Source organism: Homalodisca vitripennis, chromosome 3 (assembly GCF_021130785.1).
Source record: "Homalodisca vitripennis isolate AUS2020 chromosome 3, UT_GWSS_2.1, whole genome shotgun sequence".
NCBI classification, from domain to species: domain Eukaryota; kingdom Metazoa; phylum Arthropoda; class Insecta; order Hemiptera; family Cicadellidae; genus Homalodisca; species Homalodisca vitripennis.
In genome coordinates this window covers 21609943-21631886 of record NC_060209.1, presented here as the reverse complement: position 1 = coordinate 21631886, position 21944 = coordinate 21609943, and positions in this window count along the sequence as shown.

Here is a 21944-nt window from a genome sequence, read left to right as displayed (position 1 = left end):
TAGCTACGCGTGGGTGAAACTTAGCAGTTGAGGGGATGACAAAATTAAAGTAAATTTATTAAATTAAATGTATTTTATTAAATTAAATTAAATTTATTTAATTTCTGCCCGTCTGGTTGCTGGATATATCGAAATCAAAATTACCTGTAGACCTAAAATTTTTTATGGAGCTTCATTTCTATACAAAGAACTTTGAGTTTAATAATGGTGCATGTCTGTCTATGGGATATGGCCATTTCTATACAAAGAACTTTGAGTTTGATAATGGTGCATGTCTGTCTATGGGATATGGTCATTTCTATACAAAGAACTTTGAGTTTGATAATGGTGCATGTCTGTCTATGGGATATGGCCATTTCTATACAAAGAACTTTGAGTTTGATAATGGTGCATGTCTGTCTATGGGATATGGCCATTTCTATACAAAGAACTTTGAGTTTGATAATGGTGCATGTCTGTCTATGGGATATGGCCATTTCTATACAAAAAACTTTGAGTTTGATAATGGTGCATGTCTGTCTATGGGATATGGCCATTTCCATACAAAGAACTTTGAGTTTGATAACGGTGCATGTCTGTCTATGGGATATGGCCATTTCTATACAAAGAACTTTGAGTTTGATAATGGTGCATGTCTGTCTATGGGATATGGCCATTTATATACAAAGAACTTTGAGTTTGATAATGGTGCATGTCTGTCTATGGGATATGGCCATTTATATACAAAGAACTTTGAGTTTGATAATGGTGCATGTCTGTCTATGGGATATGGCCATTTCTATACAAAGAACTTTGAGTTTGATAATGGTGCATGTCTGTCTATGGGATATGGCCATTTCTATACAAAGAACTTTGAGTTTGATAATGGTGCATGTCTGTCTATGGGATATGGCCATTTCCATACAAAGAACTTTGAGTTTGATAATGGTGCATGTCTGTATATGGGATATGGCCATTTATATACAAAGAACTTTGAGTTTGATAATGGTGCATGTTTGTCTAGGGGATATGGCTATACACTATCAAATTTATTTTCATTCGTCTTATGGATAAACATTATGGTAACGAGAAAATCATACCATATTACATTTTAAAAGTGAACTCTTTGGTAAGTTTTTTGTTAAATTCTGTCACTTTCTTTGATACTCCGTAATATAAGATAGATGTAACAGGAATTTTCCGGACATTTACCATCGTTCAGTTGTACAAAAAATCAGTAACACTACGTTTCGAAATCTGCAATCTAATCTCTTCTTCAGGTGAATGGTTAATCTATCACATAGCTACAACCAAGATTAAATTAAACAAACCATACCAGAGCGTCGTGACACGCATACGTCAGACACCACAACCACCATGTTGTGTGTCAACTCCATTAAATCTATTAACACGTGAACTTAATAAAAGCAAACCAAAAAATTAATTATTAAAACAGAAAACAGATCACAAAAGGTCTACACTCGCCGACCAACTAACTGCAACTGACCAGAAGCGAATAGTAAATGGCAATCGTCAAGGCAGAAACAAGACGGTGGCTAAAAAGGAAGGAAATGGAATGAGCCCTTTTTAACTATTGGTTCATTCTAGATGGACTTTATAAAACCATACTGTGTGGCCTAACTTTTACTGATTGGTCGGTCTGCCAATTTAATGAATGAAGCCTCAATTAAATTCCTTTTAAAGAAATAAGGTTCCCACTGTATTATTATGTTGGCTTCATCCCAATTCATACGTCGGACCACGTTATTCACGATGGTTGCAGTTTTAGTTATTTTAGGAAAAAAACTAATTAGAAATGGCTAAATAAAAACATAGTGATCACATTAAATAGCAAACTTTTAGCTTACCATTTCAACATAATTTATTGCGATATCATTAATGAGTGTGGAACCTGAAAGTTAAACTAAATTAACTTAGTGATATCTCTGAAGAAACTAGTATAAACCATAGCTAATCAAGTTATAGAATATGTAGAAGAAACTGTAAGGTGAACTTTTTATTTAATAATTGAGTCTAAAATAACGCCATTCGTGTGAAAAAGGAATACAATTCCAAAATAGCTTGTTTTTATTCATTGTAATAGTTAATACATCTCTGTGTGCTACGTTCTATTCATTTGGATTAACATCTTTCTTACGTTAATTTTTAACCGCAGTGGTATATCGTTTTTTAACAAGTAGACTGCGGTAGTCCCTGTGTGAGTGATGACCCTGTTGAGTACTCAACATCACTTAATATAGAGCCGCAGTTAAGGTGTTAATGATGGTGATACTCGCACACTTGTTACACACTGTGATCTTCTGCAAGTTACTTATTAAAAATCTGTGTTTTACAGTAATTCTTTTTTAATCCAACCAATGTAATCGTATGGTTTGGATTCGTACATTCAAGTAGGATATTGGTAACAAAGGAAAATTAACATCATTATGTAGCTCAACCAACGCTACTCCTAACTAACCCCGTTGTTCATATTAATTTAAGTAATTACCCTTATTAATTCAATATTTAGTTTAATATGCAAGCGCTTTCAAAACGATATAATAATTTTAAAACACAAAAGAACAATATTAAATAAAATTAGGAACATATTAAAACCAAAAAGTTCAATATTAAATCAAGCCCAAGAGTCTGACTTAAATTTGCTGATGCTATGATATAAACTGTTTATATATTTAATATTATGGCTGTTCTTACAATATTTCTATTTAAAGCTTTAATAATAATGTAATATGTAAATAACGAAACTTGTTCAGTGTAACACTTACACAGCTATTTAAACTTTACATATAGGATCTTACACTATTAGAATATGTTGCTGTAAGTATTCCAGACTGAAAGAGAAGGTAATGAAGGCTTCTTGTTTCACACTCAAGCCAAAAAACGTTCCTTGAATATTTAATACCAGTCAAAACTTTACACCTCAGGAGCATTTTTCATCAGGGAGCATTGTTTGAAATTCAAATCAGAACTGTAACACAATATTGGTTCAGTATCATACAACTGTTCCGTACTTTCGCGTTGCAGCTATCCACAATATTCTGTGTTACAGTTCAATATTTACCGTTTGGTACAACGCAAACATCAGGAACACCAAGTTATTCAATGTGGAGGATACAAAAGAGAGTATTTGATCAACAGAATGGTTTTCAAGTATTATTAGTGTTTAGTTTTGAAAAATATAGCCTTTACAGAATTGTAATACGAAGATATACGTTTAAGATCTAGATTTTTATTAAATACCAAAAACTCTTTTGTAAGTTATAAACATAACATTATCCAGTCTTATATTTTTCCAAGCTAACTATCCAACTGTGCCAATACATATAGTGAGTACTCACATCCCAAATAAAGACTTAGTGTTTCATGTGACTGTTTATACTTATTGTGTAAATTGATTAAATGAGTCAAGCAAGTACCATTTGTATGGTTCAAGTAATAGGTTTAATTGAAGTACAGAAGTAGGTAAACATAATACTGTAACAGGATTTTGAACATTACCATAGTTATATGTTACAAAAAGTATAACGCGTTATAAGTGTATATATAACGGTGGCAATTGAGAGAGAAATCATCCTTTCAAACCTTCTGTCAGAATAAGGTGTTGGTATTTTGCATTAGCAATATCCAGTACCCTTTTAGTAAGACCTCTTATTAATTTAAACTTTAAACAAAGAAGCATAATACTGTGTTATATAACTGAGCATAGGTTTAATGTTGCATATGCTGCCTCCAGCATTGAACGAAATCCACGTGTGTATTCCAAACCTAATCTTATTTCAGGTCTGATAAAATGTTTATAAGATAGAAATTCTACATTTTATATTTATTAAAGATTTACTCCCGATTTCCTTACTCAATCCTCAGTATGACATATACAGTTTTCTGTTTGTTCCGGAATCGATTTTACTCGTCTCTAAATTTACTTTCTAAAGATTTCCTAACAATATTTTTTATTTTTGTTTCTGGAATTTTGGAAATGTATGTACCAAACATGATCTAAGATATATTTAAATCCAAACCAAGCTCTCAGTTCAGTCTCCGGTTTCATCTCCAGTTTATTTGTCGGTTCACTAGCCATATGCTTCCCTCAGCTCAGCTACTGCTTTCATCTTCAGTGGAATAGCAAATTCCCCGAGTATTTCATTGGTTACGTAGTTGATTCAGTTACCAAGCTAAGCTCTACTCCAGCTGCGAGTAAAATCCCTAATTCATTAGCCAGTTCAGTAAACGGTTTAGTCGATGGTACATTTCGTAATGTTAATTTCTATTTAAACTCTTTAGTTAATCGCTCTTTTCGAATTGAATGCTGAAACTAGACATTCAACTCAAAAAAGGGGTAAGTGAAAATAGCAGGATTATTAACCTTTTAACATTGTTTTTGGTGCTTGTTAATCGAAACTACGATAGCAATTTCTACCTTGCCTGATATGAGTTAAAGAATGGAGTTGTTCATACATTTGGAATGCCGTGAAATCAAAATGATAAATACAAAAAAGTATTTTTTTGTGAATCAGTATAACCAGCCACTATACTGGAATTCACTGTATAACTTTCTAAACAACTACGTATCTCATCCAATGTTTTGAATCAGTATAACCAGGCAGTATACTGGAATTCACTGTATAACCTTCTCCACAACTACGTATCTCATCCAATGTTTTGAATCAGTATAACCAGGCAGTATACTGGAATTCACTGTATAACTTACTCCACAACTATGTATCTCATCCAATGTTTTGAATCAGTATAACCAGGCAGTATACTGGAATTCACTGAATAACTTACTCCACAACTATGCATCTAATCCATTTATGTGAATCAGTATAACCTGTAACTATACTGGATTTCACTGTATAACTTACTCCACAACTATGTATCTAATCCATTTCTGTGAATCAGTATAACCGGTAACTATACTGGATTTCACTGTATAACTTACTCCACAACTACGTATCTAATCCATTTCTGTGAATCAGTATAACCTGTAACTATACTGGATTTCACTGTATAACTTACTCCACAACTACGTATCTAATCCATTTCTGTGAATCAGTATAACCGGTAACTATACTGGATTTCACTGTATAACTTACTCCACAACTATGTATCTAATCCATTTCTGTGAATCAGTATAACCGGTAACTATACTGGATTTCACTGTATAACTTACTCCACAACTACGTATCTAATCCATTCCTGTGAATCAGTATAACCTGTAACTATACTGGATTTCACTGTATAACTTACTCCACAACTATGTATCTAATCCATTTCTGTGAATAATTATAACCTGTAACTATACTGGATTTCACTGTATAACTTACTCTACAACTATGTATCTAATCCATTTCTGTGAATCAGTATAACCTGTAACTATACTGGATTTCACTGTATAACTTACTCCACAACTATGTATCTAATCCATTTCTGTGAATCAGTATAACCGGTAACTATACTGGATTTCACTGTGTAACTTACTCCACAACTATGTATCTAATCCATTTCTGTGAATCAGTATAACCGGTAACTATACTGGATTTCACTGTGTAAGTTACTCCACAACTACGTATCTTATCCAAATTGTGAATCATATATGTAAAATAATTGATTACCTGGAATTTTCCGTTTATTATTTGAAGCGCCAAGTTATATATAGCGTCTATATATTACTATGGTGAAATGTAAAGTCACCCCCTTGAGTGCCATTTAAAACTCTGTAAAATATACTAATATAATTGAAACATGTTCAATGCTCCTAATTGAGCTCAAGGATTTCTCTATGAAGGTAACAATAAAAGTTGGATTAAGTAAAAGTTACATTGGGTTCAATTAAAATGTGCCTCTAAGAATTATTTAAGGATAACTGCGACTGAGGCCGCGCCTTATAATGAGAGAACAAGACTCGTCTGCTCCCGACTCTTTCTTCCCTCTCCATCCACCGAGAGTCTTTGTCTTTAGTTCCGTCATAACGTAGAATAATGAATTTAGGATGGTTCATTGTATTTGCTACAATAAAGATAAATAAAATTCAAATCCAATATTTGTTGGAAAGTCAAAATATTGTTGACTCTAGTTCGTTACTTTATTTTTCGTAATATAATACAATTTATATGATATAAAACAACGGTTTAACTACATAAATGATTTACAGGGTTTTTAACTGCTTTTTTGCTGATAAATGAAATTTCGAATTTATATTAATATGTTGAATAGCTATTAGTTTAAAATTATTTTATCTAATGATCTTCTTCATGAGATTTCTAAAAAGGTCCGTTTTCCATATATTAGTATTAATAGCAGCAATTTACCAAATTTTGTTGAAACCTTTTAATACTCTTGGATTCAAACCGACTAAGTTGAAGTTTAAAGGTTGAAACTTTATCCATTCGACCATCTGATACATATTTTCAACATAATAATTACTTACTTCTGTATCATAGTCATCATAATCATATTATTATGATTTCTCTAGGGTTTTAAATCTCTAGTTGCTGCCGTGCGTATTAACCAAATCATTGATAAAATTTTACAAAATGTAAATTTATAATGGTAAGTTCATGAAGCATTTAATGAGGGGAAATGATATACCATTAGTTAAAACGAAAAGTCAGTACGATCACGTTTAATTAATAAAGTTGGTTAAACCGAAAACACCGCTGTTTCAGAACTTCTAACCTGTTTTATGCAATCCTCATATGAAATACATTGTAATAGAATCCCCAGACTATACTTTTGCATTCTTTGACAGAATATCCAAAAATCATCTACTGCGTTGCCTACATGGAGATGAAAATAACATTTATTAATGATCAGATACTTAAAATTTTATATTTTCTCATCTTATTTACTTCATGAAGAATCCACACTCTATTTAATAATTAGGTGAAATATGAAAAAATTATAATTATTTCATACTTAAATTGATTTTTACCTCGTTTTTGAGAGTCTGCACTATTTTCTACCCTTATAACGCAAGGTATACCTGGAGGTTTGTCCTTTACACTCCCTGAAAAAGTTTGGACGTTTATTTATAACAATATTTAATTTTATAATAAGGTTATATTAATAGTATAATGCTGTGTGAAAGTTTCGAATTTGTAACAATATATTACGGGCTGTTGATTCCTCAATAGATTTATATGGTTTATAAACGAATAAATCAAATTTATAAGCTAATTAATACATATAATACTAACAGGTCGATCTCTGTTTGAACGATTTTCTAACGTGTAAGTTGATAAAGAGCTCGCAAATGCACTGGACCTAATTTTTTAGCTTCATAAATGGAGGAAACGTAAGTTAGATGTGCCCAGGTCGGTGTTTTATCAGATCACTCAAAGGCTTATGATGACAGAAATAATCATTCCTATTTTCTGCTTTGTATTCTTGGTGGAAGTGAGTAGGTTTTAATGTAAAAGACATATTTAATACTTTTTAATGTGGAAATTTAGTGTGGAAGTATAAAAAATGTCTTTTCCAATAAACCCATTCCTGTGCCAAATTCACTCACTTTAATCCTTGGTCCTTCTAGTTCCTAATGAATTTGATTGAGAACCAAAACTATCAAAGCGAAGACTAAATGCCAATCGGTAGAAAACACATCTTCGATAGATGAATGGAAATATAAAAAGTCATAAGGATATTACGAGAAGTTGCATTTTGGATTTTTGAACTTGACATTAAACATTGAACTGCAAGATTAAATCTTTAGCACAACTGTAGCACAACTTTTCAAGTTTATATAGCATACTCGTCTCTTTTAAATACAAAGCTAGCTTTAGTTAGATAAAAATTAGTCTTTTTAATCTTACTAAATAATACAGCAATTTTAAAATTGTACTACGCACATGTTTTTGATATTTTTAAATTATACTCGCAATTATATAAGTTAAGAAAACGTTCTGAAGGAAATTTTAACTTGATTAAAATACGTAACTTTGGTTAAAATTACACCTTTTTTTTAATACGCAACTTTGATATCTTCACACAGATTTATAAGACTCGTCTTATTATTGACACAAAACAACGAGTATTTAGTAAATTTAGCAGGAATAAATTTTGAAAAAAAAATTCTTTTCAACAATGGTGTTATAAATTTAAAACCATAATATTTCAGTTGGTATTATTTAAACTATATAAAACATTTAAGATAAATCAGTTTTATATCTATCAACCCTAGTTGTTGGAAGCAGTGATTATTTTTGTGTACAATCATATTCGATATTCTGATTTTGTACTTCGATTATTTATTAGTTACGTTTATATACATGAACTTTACTACAGAAATCATGGAGTTGTAATATTCGTTTAGTGAAGGCACAATTAAATTTATGTACGTACATTTTAATACAGTATATATTTGGGATACTCTACTTATGCATTTTTTTTATTTTCATATAATTGTTTGATACTTTAATGAACGTTCAGTTTTGTTTCAATATATAAAGCGCGTGAAGATTGTACCCCGCGAGATAGATCACAATCGGAATGAAGTTGTCAATGCATGCCGCGGTATCCCTTAAAGACCCCTGGTGTCACAATTGTTACACTTTCTTTTGAATGATATTTCAATGGGCAAATATCGGCTAGGAAGCGGCTAGACCCACCTCACATGGTCGTGACAGTTCTGAAAACACTGCTGTAAATATTTGGGGGATTTTTACCGCGCAGCTGTTGGTCACCCTGTTGCCTGCTTCTGTTGTTTTTGTTGTTTTGGACAGTCTGATGCACTGTCGTCTGTTTATACTTCTTGAAAACACGTTTTACATGGTATCCACATGAAAGTTTGTGTTTATGTGTTATAAAGTGTGTAGATCGACATACTATATGTATTTAGTGTTAATTTTTTTAGTTTTCAGTTTTAAAATCTGTGTTTTTTGTGAACTATCACGATTGAGTGATACCTAGGTCTAGGTAGTACCTAACCTAAAACTTGAATGTGTTGAACAAAAACAGTTAAAAACTTTTAGTAATGGCCAACTTAGCTTTCGATGAAGACTTAATTATAGAACAGTTAGATAATTCAGACATCGAAGGATTCTCGGAGGATGATGAAGACCTGGATCAGAACTACAAACCTTCGTCTGAGGCCGACGATGATGACACCTCATCAGATGATGATGGAAATGTTACTCCCACTCCCACATCACCAGTAGCCCAAGCAAGTAAGCCTAAACCTAATTCATGGAAAAAATCAGAGTTTTTCATCCAAGCTAGATGTTGATAAAAATTATGTTACTACAGACCGCGCACTATTTACAGTCCAGCCCAGTACTTTGAGAAATACTTCACCCAAGAAATATTTGATTTTATTTGCATTCCATACAAATCAGTATTTTCAACAACAAAATGGTGCGCCCATGACTATTCCATGCACAGCAGCTGAAATAAAAAAGTTTTTTGGCATTCATGGGCTGATGGGGATTTTTAAATATCCTAAAATACGCATGTATTGGTCAATGAAACACCCATTCAAAGAAATAATTGAATCGATGTCTAGGAACAGGTTCTTTCAGCTAAGAGTCAAATTTACATTGTATTGACAACTTATCAATGACTGAAGATCAACAAAAATCCAACAGATTGTGGAAAGTTCAGCCCCCATCATCGATGCAGTTCGCAAACGCTGTCTAGAGCTAGAACGAGGCAGTGGTACATACTCAATTGATGAGCAAATCATCCCCTTTTTAGGAAGTTGTCCAGTGCGACAAGTTGTAAAAAATAAACCAAGGCCTGTGAGTCTGAAAAAAACTATGTTTATGACCACTAGTAATGGTCCTCATGCTTGATTTTGAGGTTCAACAAGGCCCTACTACACCTTTTCCGGATACTACTCTAGGACATGGACCCGCTGTGATTCTGCGCCTTGTTCAAACACTTCCTCCAGGAAGTTCTGTTTATTTTGATAGGTATTTTAACCACCATTCCTTTGCTTGAAAAACTAACTCAGATGCAAATTGATGGCACGGGTACGTTACAAACAAACAGGATTTCAAAGAAAGATAATCAGTTCAAAAAATCTTGACTTGAGCAAAAGTAGGCAACGCCAACTAAAAAGAGGGGAGTATGATGAATACACCAGGGATGACAAAAAATTGTGTCTACTAATGTGGAAGGACAGTAAATCCATAATCATGGGCTCGACTAGTACAGGATCAGAGCCAGTCGCAACTGTCAAACGATGGAACAAGCAAACAAAGACTTATATTGATGTTCAGTTGCCCCGCCATTGTAAGAAAGTATAATGAATGTATGGGGGGTGTTGTAGACGTACTTGATCAGATGATGGAGTATTGGAGGTCCTGGCTTCGTATCAAAAAATGGCCCTTGAAGGTGATCATCCACTTTTTCGACCTAGCAATTGTGAACTCATGGTTCGAGTACCGCTTGGCCTGTGAACTATCTAACATCAAGAAAAAAGATCAATTGCAGCTGATGGATTTCAGGCTGTCGATTGCTGAGTATCTTGTAGGTGGACCAACTCGGAAACGGACCTCAGAACATCTAGAAGATGCCGAAGAACCACCAATGCGGCGTGTGAACAAAATAGTCGCTCCAGTGGCGAAAACCATCTCAAGACAAGCGATATGATGGCTACAACCATTGGCCATGTGTTGACAATCTCAAGAATCCCCACACATGTCGACTAGAAGGTTGCAAGTCCAGATCCAGGACCAGATGTAAGAAGTGCAAACGTTTACCTTTGCTTGAACAAAGACGCTGACTGCTTTGTTAAAATTTCATACAAATGAGTAATTTTAACAATGTAAGGTGACATAAAGTTTTGTGTTTAAATTTTTCTCTTTTTAAATTACTCTTTACCAGTAGTAAGTGTGACTGTAGTTTTTTTCTATTTTTAAATACATTTTTTAAAAAAGATTCACAATTGTTACACTTTTTTGGTAGGATCCACTCAGACCCAGGTGTCACAATTGTAACACCCCTCCCCCCCCTCCACCCATGAAAAAAAAATTTAAAAAAATAATATTTTAGTCTTATTTTGGTTGCTAATAAACTATAACTTTGTATTATTTAAACAATTTCCCTATATTTTTGTTGTGGGTCTCAAAGGGGTATGTTTGTGATCGGTATATACAAGTAGATAAAACTAACAGATACCTTTCATCATAAGGTTGAATAGTATATGGCATTTTTCCACTACAATACCATTTTTTTTTATTGAAATGGCCTATTATCAGAATATTGTTAGAATTTACATTAATTGTATGTACAGCGTAAATAAATATATTTCATTCAAACATAATTAAAAAGGTTACACATATTCAAACACTTAAAGGTTAGACTGTTGAAATTGACACTTTCAGCTATTTAAGTTTTTTGTTTAGCATAATTTTATAGTAGCATTGATCTGTTTTAAGGATTAGACAGTTAAAAAGAAGTTACTGAATGCTCCTTGTCTCATATTCCAGCCAAATAACGGGTCTTGAATATTTCACACTCGTCAAAACTCAAGCCTCGGGAGTGAAAATTATTTATCTCTCAGGGAGTATTGTTTGAAACTGAATCTGTAACTGAAATACGATGCTGATTCAGACTGCCACAACTGTAACTCTGTTACACAATTTCGCTTTACAGCGTTGTATAATATTTTGTCTGGGCCGTTCAATATTTACTCGCTGGTGCAGCAGAAAAAATTTCAACTTTTTCCCATATTGTGGGTAACAAATAAGGTAAATCACATTTAGAACATACAACACAATATCAGTATTAGAAATTAATGGTATGGAATTTAGGTTCCCGTTTTTTTCCGATTTTGACGTCATAAAGTTGCACATTTATTTTACAGAATCGTAAATAAGGGGTTTTCGATAATAACTCATTCATCTAATATATACTCCAATTTATATCTTGTAAATAACTACTTATAAATTATAATTCTTGTACAAAGAGAACATATACCAATAGAAACTAAATGAAAAAGGTTAGCTCACTTACGGTCAAACTGACTATTGACCAAAAACTCGGCAGGGGTCTTCTATCGACAAAGAGGGACCTTTGCATCAAGTTTCATATCTCAGGGACATTATAAAAAGAGTTATATTACCCGTCGTTACACTCAGATGGGTGGACAGACAGACTGACGTCTTTCAGGTTTTGTCCTGAAAAACTTATTTCATGAACCAAGAGGCATCCATGTACCAACTTTCAAGTACATAGCACCTATCTACAAGAGTCATCACAATTATGGAAAGATGGATGGACAGCGTCACAATTTCGATAAGGTCATTCAGATCCTTAATTATAACAACATAATAAATACTTTTTATTGTTAAACGTAATAACTAACCCATGCAATAAAAATTCAAATCAGATAAAAGGCTCTTAACAAACCATGGAATATAGTGGCACAACTTATTAAAGTTACTCGAATAGAACGTCTGATTATAACGTAACATTAATTAAAGTCATCTGCAATTACTACGAGACCGAAATAGTACTACCACAAATTTACATTCCATCTTCAGATTTAAAATTTGTACATATAACATCTAAATTGGAATATATCTATAGTTGGAATATATTTGATTTGACCATCCACTAATATTTAATCTAAAGTTATAAACACATAATGTTGCCTTTCTGCTACAAAATAGTAAACAAGAAGTTATTTCCATTGTAGGATAAAATAAAGTACAATTGTGTGGCTATTGTCACAAACACAAAGTTGTGTAAACAAAGTCAGCATTTCTCGGCAAAGTTTCAACAACCAATAAAACTCAATTGTACGTAGCAATACAAAAAATTGCCAACCGTTGGTTTGTGAAGCGAATGTTGGTGTATTGGTTCACAGTTTATACATATTCTGTGGGAGCTTGTTTACGTTGTCTAATACGTGATCACTCAACATAAACTTTTATTGAAGGTAAGTATTTTCCAAAGTAACTCATAAACATTATAATTATGCAACTCCGTGTTTATCCGACTCTATAGAACATTGCTATTTTTGCTATCAAATAAAAGTAGATGAATTGGTTGTAAGTGGTTTCGTTTTAAAACAAATATATTTAATTAATGGTACAGTACAAACTTCTCTTAGAAACCCTGAATCCATTTATCTGGGGTGACTGTACTAAAGCCCGATCAATAGCCGCTTTAAGTCGGAGTTTTGTGAGGGTTCCTTTACAAATAACTAATCTTTGACTCAATACTTGACTGAAATTCGATAAATTTTGGTCAAAAACTGTACGAAAATGGAGTAGTGTAGGTCAATAGCTAGTTACCAATAGTTTATTTTACCATATTTATTTATTCACTTACATTATAATTCAAAGTGGCAAAGTTTAGTAAGGCTGTATTATATTGCAATAGTGTCACATATTTCATCATACTAGTAATGCTAGTAAGAATAACCATTTCAGTAATGTTATAACGTTTCGTTAATAATTTTAGTAACTGCAATATACACAGGTACAAGCAGATACGTTGACGAAGATACATGTAACTGCATATGTAGTAGTATATTTACTATCCATAGATAATAGTTACGATTAACTTTGACTTTTCCAGTTATTCAATCTAATTTAAAAGTATGCACTTAAGAAATATAACATTAGACCATACAATAAGTGTATACACTCTTTTAAGAGAGATTTTTACATACTGAACCAACCATTGGTATAAATATTAAGAAGTTATTTCGATTTTTTTTCCTTCCTTTTTAAACACAAAATGAAAACATCTAAAAAAATAAAATTGTTTGAAAAACCATTATTGTGTATAAGATTTAGAAATTTTAATTATATTTCTAGCAAGACAAAGAACACCTCGGTGAGCTGGTTTATAGTGATGAAGTACAGGGACTGAACTAATATTTAAATGTTTTTTTACCCTTTTCCTAGCCACTAGTCACTGCACTAATAATGTGGCTTGTCAAATTTAAAACAAGGTAATGTTATATTGCGCTGCAATTATTTATGAATGAACTGATCATATTTTGTTATTTATTTTTTCATTCCATTATTATTGTGTTGTTTATTACTTTCAAACCACTGATGATGGCTCGGATAAAAGCATATAGGTGGGAGCAGCAGTAATGCAAAAATTACTTTTTTTGTATTTATCATATAGGTTTCATGGAATTACAAATGTATTAATAACTCCTTTCTTAAACGCTTTACAGGCAAGTTAAAACATTGTTATCGTAGATTCAAACAATAAGCGCCATAAATGGCGTACTCTTGCCTTGTATTCAAAACAAACTTTCTGTTACGTTAAATGAAAAACAGTTTTTTCCGTGAGCTATAAATAAGTGAAAGCTCTGGAAATTATAAACATAGTAAAGGAGAAAGTCACCTTAGACCCATTATATCTCTAACTGTGACTAAAATTTTCGAGAAATGAGACTTTGCGTCAACCATCTTTACTAAAATAAATATTCAAACTAAGATTAAAAAATTGAACTTTTCAAACTATATGGGTCCTAATGTATTTGTTTTTTCCCATTTTTAAAATCATTGTTTACAATCACCGTTACATACAAAGTTATTCTGTCCACATATTAAAATAATTACTGACTATATAGAACTTTCGTTGGAATTCTTTAAGTAAAAGTCCTGAGGTGCTTACATGATCACACACTTGTCTCATTGATCACAAACAAGAAAGCGATTATATTACTGACATCATGATATAAATACTGTTAGGAATCACGTGAAAAGTTTAAGAAAATTTGTATTTGTGTTAGTTTCTCACCTCAGGATTCCAAGTTCAAATCCCAAATCGAGCATGAAATTTCCACAGCATAAAATCTGAATTCAATCATGTATTGTGATAAAAGACTCCAAGGCAAGGTGAAGGCAACTCACGGAAAATCTGCCGGTCTTTGGTTGTCGATCAGTATAGCCAGTCAATATACTGGGGCTGTATAACTTACTCTACTAATATTTAATCTACTTTGTGAATCATGTGAGTAAAAATAATCGATTACTTGGAATTTTTCGTTTGTTACCTAAAGCCCCAAATTATATAAACGAGTAAAATTATAGTGAAATAAGTTTCAATACTGAAGAAAGTTGTAATACATTCATACTGATCCTCAAGCAGCGCCTTCACTAATAACTCAATATTAATCAGAAGACAAAACTCTGATTCTAATAAACCGTGAGCAATCAGTGATCTCTAAATAATTCTATATATAAAGTCACCCTCTTGAGTGCCAGGTCCAGTTAAAACTAAAATAGGGCAATATTATTCAAAAAGGTTCTCTGCCCCTAATTGGTTTCAATGATTTGTCTACAAAGGTAACAATAAAAGGTGGATTAAGTAAAAGTTACTGTGGGTTCAATTAAAATGTGCCTCTGAGAATTATTTAAGGATAACAGCGACTGAGGCCGCCCCTTATAATGAGAGAGCAAGACTCCTCTGCTCCCAACTCTTTCTTCCCTCTCTATCCACCGAGAGTCTCTGTCTTTAGTTCCGTCATAACTTTTATACTGACAGTTCTTCACTGCGACTAGGTTAAAATCAAACAAAAATTTAATCTTTCAATGCATATTTTATTAAAAAATGATGTAAGAAGTTACGTTATAATTACTACATTAAATGTAAATACAATCCAAATCCAACAGTTGTTGGAAATTTCAAAATGTTGTTGTGATTCTAGTTTAATATATTATTTTAATAACATAATACAGTTTTAAAAAACGATATAAAACTGCGATTTAAACGACATAAATGAGTTATTACAATTTGCACCTTTTATAATTACTTCCTATAGGGATAAATGAAAGCCAAAACAACAGGCCATGAATATTTCACACTCGTCAAAACTTCAAGCCTCGGGAGGGAAAGTTATCTCTCAGGAAATTATTGTTTCAAACTGAATCTGTAACTGAAATACGATGCCGATTCGGGACTACCAAAACTGTAGCTCTGTTACACAATTTCGCTTTACAGCGTTGTATAATATTTTGTCTGGCAGTTCATCAATATTCACTATAACTGGTGGTTCAATATTTACTGGCTGGTGCATCAGAAATATTTTCACGTTTTCCATATTGTTGATAACAAATAAATGTAGATCACATTTTTTAGTAATATTATTTACTTATCAATATTATTAATTAATGCTTATGGAATTAAACTCTTGGTTTTTTTTTTCAAAATTTACGTCATGATTGATGCGCAATTATTTGACTAAATCTTGCAAAAATAATTTTAAATAATAATGTATTAATCTAATGTATACTGCAATATATCTTATAAATTAGAAGTCTTGTATAAAGAATAAATAACCGACAGAAAGGATAATCAAGAGCCTACGGAACGTAATGTAAGACGTTAGTTCACTTACGGTCAAAACTGACTATTGACCACAAAACTCGGCAGGGTTCTTCTATCGACAAAGAGGGACCTTTGCATCAAGGACATATTATATCTCATATTCCATATCTCTAAGACATTATAAAAAGAGTTATATTACCCCGTCGTTACACTCAGATGGGTGGACAGACAGACAGACGTCTTTCAGGTTTTGGCCTGGAAACTTATTTCATGAACCAGGATGCATCCATGTATCAAGTTTCAAAAAGCCTACATGGACACCTATCTCTACAAGAGTTATCACAATGATGATCAGATGGTTGAATAGCGACACAATTTCAAAAAGGTCCTTTCAGATCCTTAATTATAACAACATAATAAATACTTTTTATTGTTAAACGTAATAACTAAAACATGCAATAAAAATTAAAATCAGATAAAAGGCTCTTAACAAACCATGGAATATAGTGGCACAACTTATTAAAGTTACTCGAATAGAACATCTGATGATAACGCACCACTGATTAAAGTCATCTGCAATTACTACGAAACCAAAAGAGTGCTACCACAAATGTACATTTCATCTTCAGATTTAAAATTGTACATAGAACATCTAAATATCAATAGATTTATATTTATAGTTGGAATATATTTGATTTCACCATCCACTAATATTTAATCTAAAGTTATACCACATAATGTTGCCTTCTGCTACAAAATAGTAAACAAGAAGTTATTTCCATTGTAGGATAAAATAAAGTACAATTGTGTGGCTATTGTCACAAACACAAAGGTGTGTAAACAAAGTCAGCATTTCTCGGCAAAGTTTCAACAACCAATAAAACTCAATTGTACATAGGAATACAAAAATTGCCAACCGTTGGTTTGTGAGGCGATTGTTGGTGTATTGGTTCACAGTTTATACCAAAAAGTAACATACTCTGTGAGAGCTTGTTTACGTTGTCTAATACGTGATCACTCAACAAAACTTTTATTGAAGGTAAGTATTTCCAAAGTAACTCATAAACATTATAATTATGCAACTCCGTGTTTATCCGACTCTATAGAACATTGCTATTTTTGATCAAATAAAAGTAGATGAATTGGTTGTAAGTGGTTTCGTTTTAAAACAAATATATTTAATTAATGGTACAGTACAAACTTCTCTTAGAAACCCTGAATCCATTTATCTGGGTGACTGTACTAAAGTCCGATCAATAGCTGCTTTAAGTCGGAGTTTTGTGAGGGTTCCTTTACAAATAACTAATCTTTGACTCAATACTTAACTGAAATTCGATAAAGTTTTGTCAGAAAACTGTACAAAAACGGAATAGTGTAGGTCAATAGGTAATAGTTTATTTTTAAATGTTTATTTATTCACTTACATTATAATTCATAGCAGCAACGTTTAGTAAGGCTGTATTATATTGCCTTAGTGTCACATATTTCATCATACTAGTAATGATAATAAGAATAACCATTTTAGTAATGTTATAACGTTTCGTTAATAATTTTAGTAATTGCAATATACACAGGTACAAGCAGATACGTTGACGAAGATAGAAGTAACTGCATATTTAGTAATATATTTATTATTATCAATAGATTACAATTACGATTATATTTGAATTTTCCAGGTATTCAATGTAATTGAAAAGTATGCACTCAAGAAGTATAACATTAGTAGCCTTTTAGTGAGAAATAGAAGATTTATAATACCATACAATAAGTATACGTATTAAAAACTCTTTAAGAGAGATTTAGACATACTGAACCAACCATTGATATAAATATTAAGAAGTTATTTAGATTTTTTTCCTTTCTTTTTAAACACAAAATGAAAACATATCTAAAAAATAAAATTTTGAAAAACCATTATTGTGTATACGATTTACAAATTTTAATATATTACTAGCAAAACAAGAACACCTCGGTGAGCTGGTTTATAGTGATGAAGTAAGTACAGGACTAAACTAATTACTCTAAATTCTTTTTACCTTTTTCCTAGCCACTAGCCACTGTAATAATAATGTGGCTTGTCAAATTTAAAACAAGGTAATGTTATATTGCGCTGCAATTATTTATTAATGAACTGATCATATTTTGTTATTTATTTCTTTCATTCCATTATTATTGAGTTGTTTACTTTCATTTTCACCACTGATGATGGCTCGGATAACGCATATAGGTGGAGCAGCAGTAATGCAAAAATTACTTTTTTGTATTTATCATATAGGTTTCATGGAATTACAAATTTATTATTAACTCCATTCTTAAACGCTTAACAGGCGAGTTAAACATTTTTATCGTAGATTCAAACAATAAGCGCCATAAATAATATTAAAAGATTAATAAATAGGCTTGATATTTTATATTCTAACTTTTTTTAGTGTTATGTTTATTTTAATATTAGATTCGAAAAGAGCGATTAAATTAGGAGTTGATATAAAAAGGTAAAATCTTAAAATGTATATCGACAAATCCGTTTACTGAACTGACTAATGAATCAGGGAATTTACTGGCAGCTGGAGTAGAGCTTAGTTTGGTAACTGAACCAACCACTTAATTGATGAAATGCGGGAGGAACTTGCTATTCAACTGGGGATAAAAGCAGTAGCTGAGCCCGGAGAGGAATGTGGCTAGTGCATCAGTGATTTAACTCCCAGCTGGAGTAGAGCATAACTGGTGACTGGACTAACTACGTAATTGATGAAATGCTGGGGGAACTTGCTATTCAACTGGAGATGAAAGCAGTATCTGAGCCCGGAGATGAATGTAGATAGTGAATCAGTGATTTAACTCGCAGCTGGAGTAGAGCGTAACTGGTGACTGGACCAACTACGTAATTGATAAATTGCTGGGGGAACTTGCTATTCAACTGGAGATGAAAGCAGTAGCAGAGCCCGGAGATGAATGTAGATAGTGAATCGGTGATTTAACTAGCAGCTGGAGTAGAGCGTAACTGGTGACTGGACTAACTACGTAATTGATGAAATGCTGGGGGAACTTGCTATTCAACTGGAGATGAAAGCAGTAGCAGAGCCCGGAGAGGAATGTGGCTAGTGAATCGACAAATGAACTAGAGATTAATCCGGAGCCTGAAATGAGAGCATGGTTTGGAATAAATACAACTTAGATCATGTCTGGTACTAACATGTCCCAAATGTTTTTGTGTTACATAATTAACATAAGTTTTTAGAAAGTGAATGATTTTAGAGGTGAATACATCCGTTTCCGTGTTAAGGAAAAAAACTTTATTGGCTATACTAAAGAGTGGAATGGAAATCTAGAGTAAACCTTTTCGAAGTATGAAATTTGGTTTTTTATATTATAATCGTTTTATAATACCTAAAATCATATTGTTTTTCGAAATGCACACGTAGATTTCGTTCACTTTTGGATGCAATATAACACAATATTATGGTTACCTACTTCTGTACTTATATAACAACCTATTACTTGTACCTTAAAAATTATCCTTGCGTAACTTATTTCATCTATTTATTCAATAATTATAAACAGTCACATGAAATTTTGAATGTAAATTAAGATTTTCAGGGGTGTAAATAATAGTTATATGTTTGCACAATTGGATTGTTTGTTTAGAAACATATAAGGCCAAATAGTACTATATTTAATTGGTTTAGTGTTCATTTATACATCCATTTATTTCTCTAAAAGTGAGTCCGTTTCCTCTTGAGTTTTATTAATATCAAATATTACAATTTAACCAGAAGAAGCAATAAAAGCGCAAAATATTCTAAACTATAGAAATGTATATTTTTGTTTTAACAATATTTCTTGCCAATTACCACTTACTACAGCTTCTGAGAGAACGGCAATATACAAAAACGACTATACCCAACATGTATAGCAATGTTAAAGTTATAACAAGACATTCTCCTTAACAAAGTGGCCAAAAATATAAAAATACTAATATTAATTAATGTACATATAGTTGGTATTTTGAGCAGATCTTAGTAACATTGGTTAGTTCATTCTTTGTTTCCACTACAATTTTTGTAACAAATTAAGTTTTTTGTTATTTGTATTTTAAGCTACTATTACTATTTAAGCTTAATTATTAATAAATAAATTTTTTTTTGAATATAAATAAAAAAAGAATTTTTTTGAAACACTACAGTTTTGATCTTTAAGTTTATTTGGAATAAATATTATGAAACAAATATTTAATAAATAATGTTACTTCAAGCTATGTTAAAACATCAAAATCCGACAAAACTTTGACACCCTGATATTCACTGTCATTGCGTAAATCACGTGTGTGTCTTAGCCATAAAAGTGTCTTTAGAAAAGAAAAGTAAGAAAACAGTAAACGCCGTGGACAACTCCACAGGGAATGTACTTTTTGTATCACATATTTTATTGAAATCGGTCAAGCGATAACAAATGGGTTTTCTGTATTTTGTATTCTGTATATACAGATTATGTAGCTTTCATCGCTGTTGATCGGTTCAATACACAAAATTGTATATTATTAGTCAAAATATCGTAACCGACGTGACTCGACGGCTCAAAAGTAATCGTCACTATTGAAACACATTTGTGCATTACGTGACTTGCCTACGTCATCTAGATCGACGTTTCATCGTAAAATTCCGTGTCATTGAATTCAGGTAAATTTTTAATATCGTGTGAAAACTTATATTCCAGAACAATCATATCATAAAAGTCCTACTTTAAAATTTTTTTGTTACTTAGTACCGATTTAATTTACAACCCAATTTAAGTGTTTACTGACACGTGATTAATGTTATATTTAACTTTCAGTACGAACGTCCTGGTAGCCACATTTTTAAACATGCAAAAAGTCACAGTATGGTTTTGGCTAGCGTTTTCAAAAAATAGAAAATGTATTGAATATCTTGAAACACGTAGGTAACCTTTAAGCTATAGCTAATAAAATCTCCATACTTTGTGCAACGTTATACGGCTGCTTAACTACTTTATGATGCAATAACCATTACATGATTACATTGGAGGGTCAGCCCATGAGAAGGTGTCTTGGAAATCCTAAAGATGTATAAATTTAAAAAGTATATTAGAACACAATGCTAAATACTACATTTCATAAGCCTTATTCATAAAAAATTGCGGCTGTTGAAATAAAATTAATATTGAACCATTAACTGCCCCAATATTGCATAGTATTAATGTCTTTGGAATCATTCTATAAGAAAATAAGGCACTTTGAGTATTCAATAATTAATCTTTACACCTTTATATTTTTAAACGTATTTGATATCATTCACATTAAAAATAAACGATCCTTCTATTAAAGGTGTAATACACTGTACAAACACAGCGGATAAATCAGTGGCAGTGGCGAATGGCGATAAAAAATAGCAGTAAAAATACTTTGCACAAATGTTTTATATAATTCTATACAAACTTAGTAGATTAGTTGAAAATGGAACTTTTATTTTAGCCTTACTGTTTTAATGAATGTAGGGCTTTCTGAGTAGTTTTTTTTTACTATCTAACCTGAAATTTCTAAAGAAAAACAATCTTAGTAATGAGTAGGGCCTCATAGTTTGCCGCATCAAGAGCCCCAGAGACGACCCTTGCCCCCGAACGCGCAAATACCGTCACACGCGCAGCCCGGCCTAACTCCCGTCACTGTACCGATGACTCAAATACCA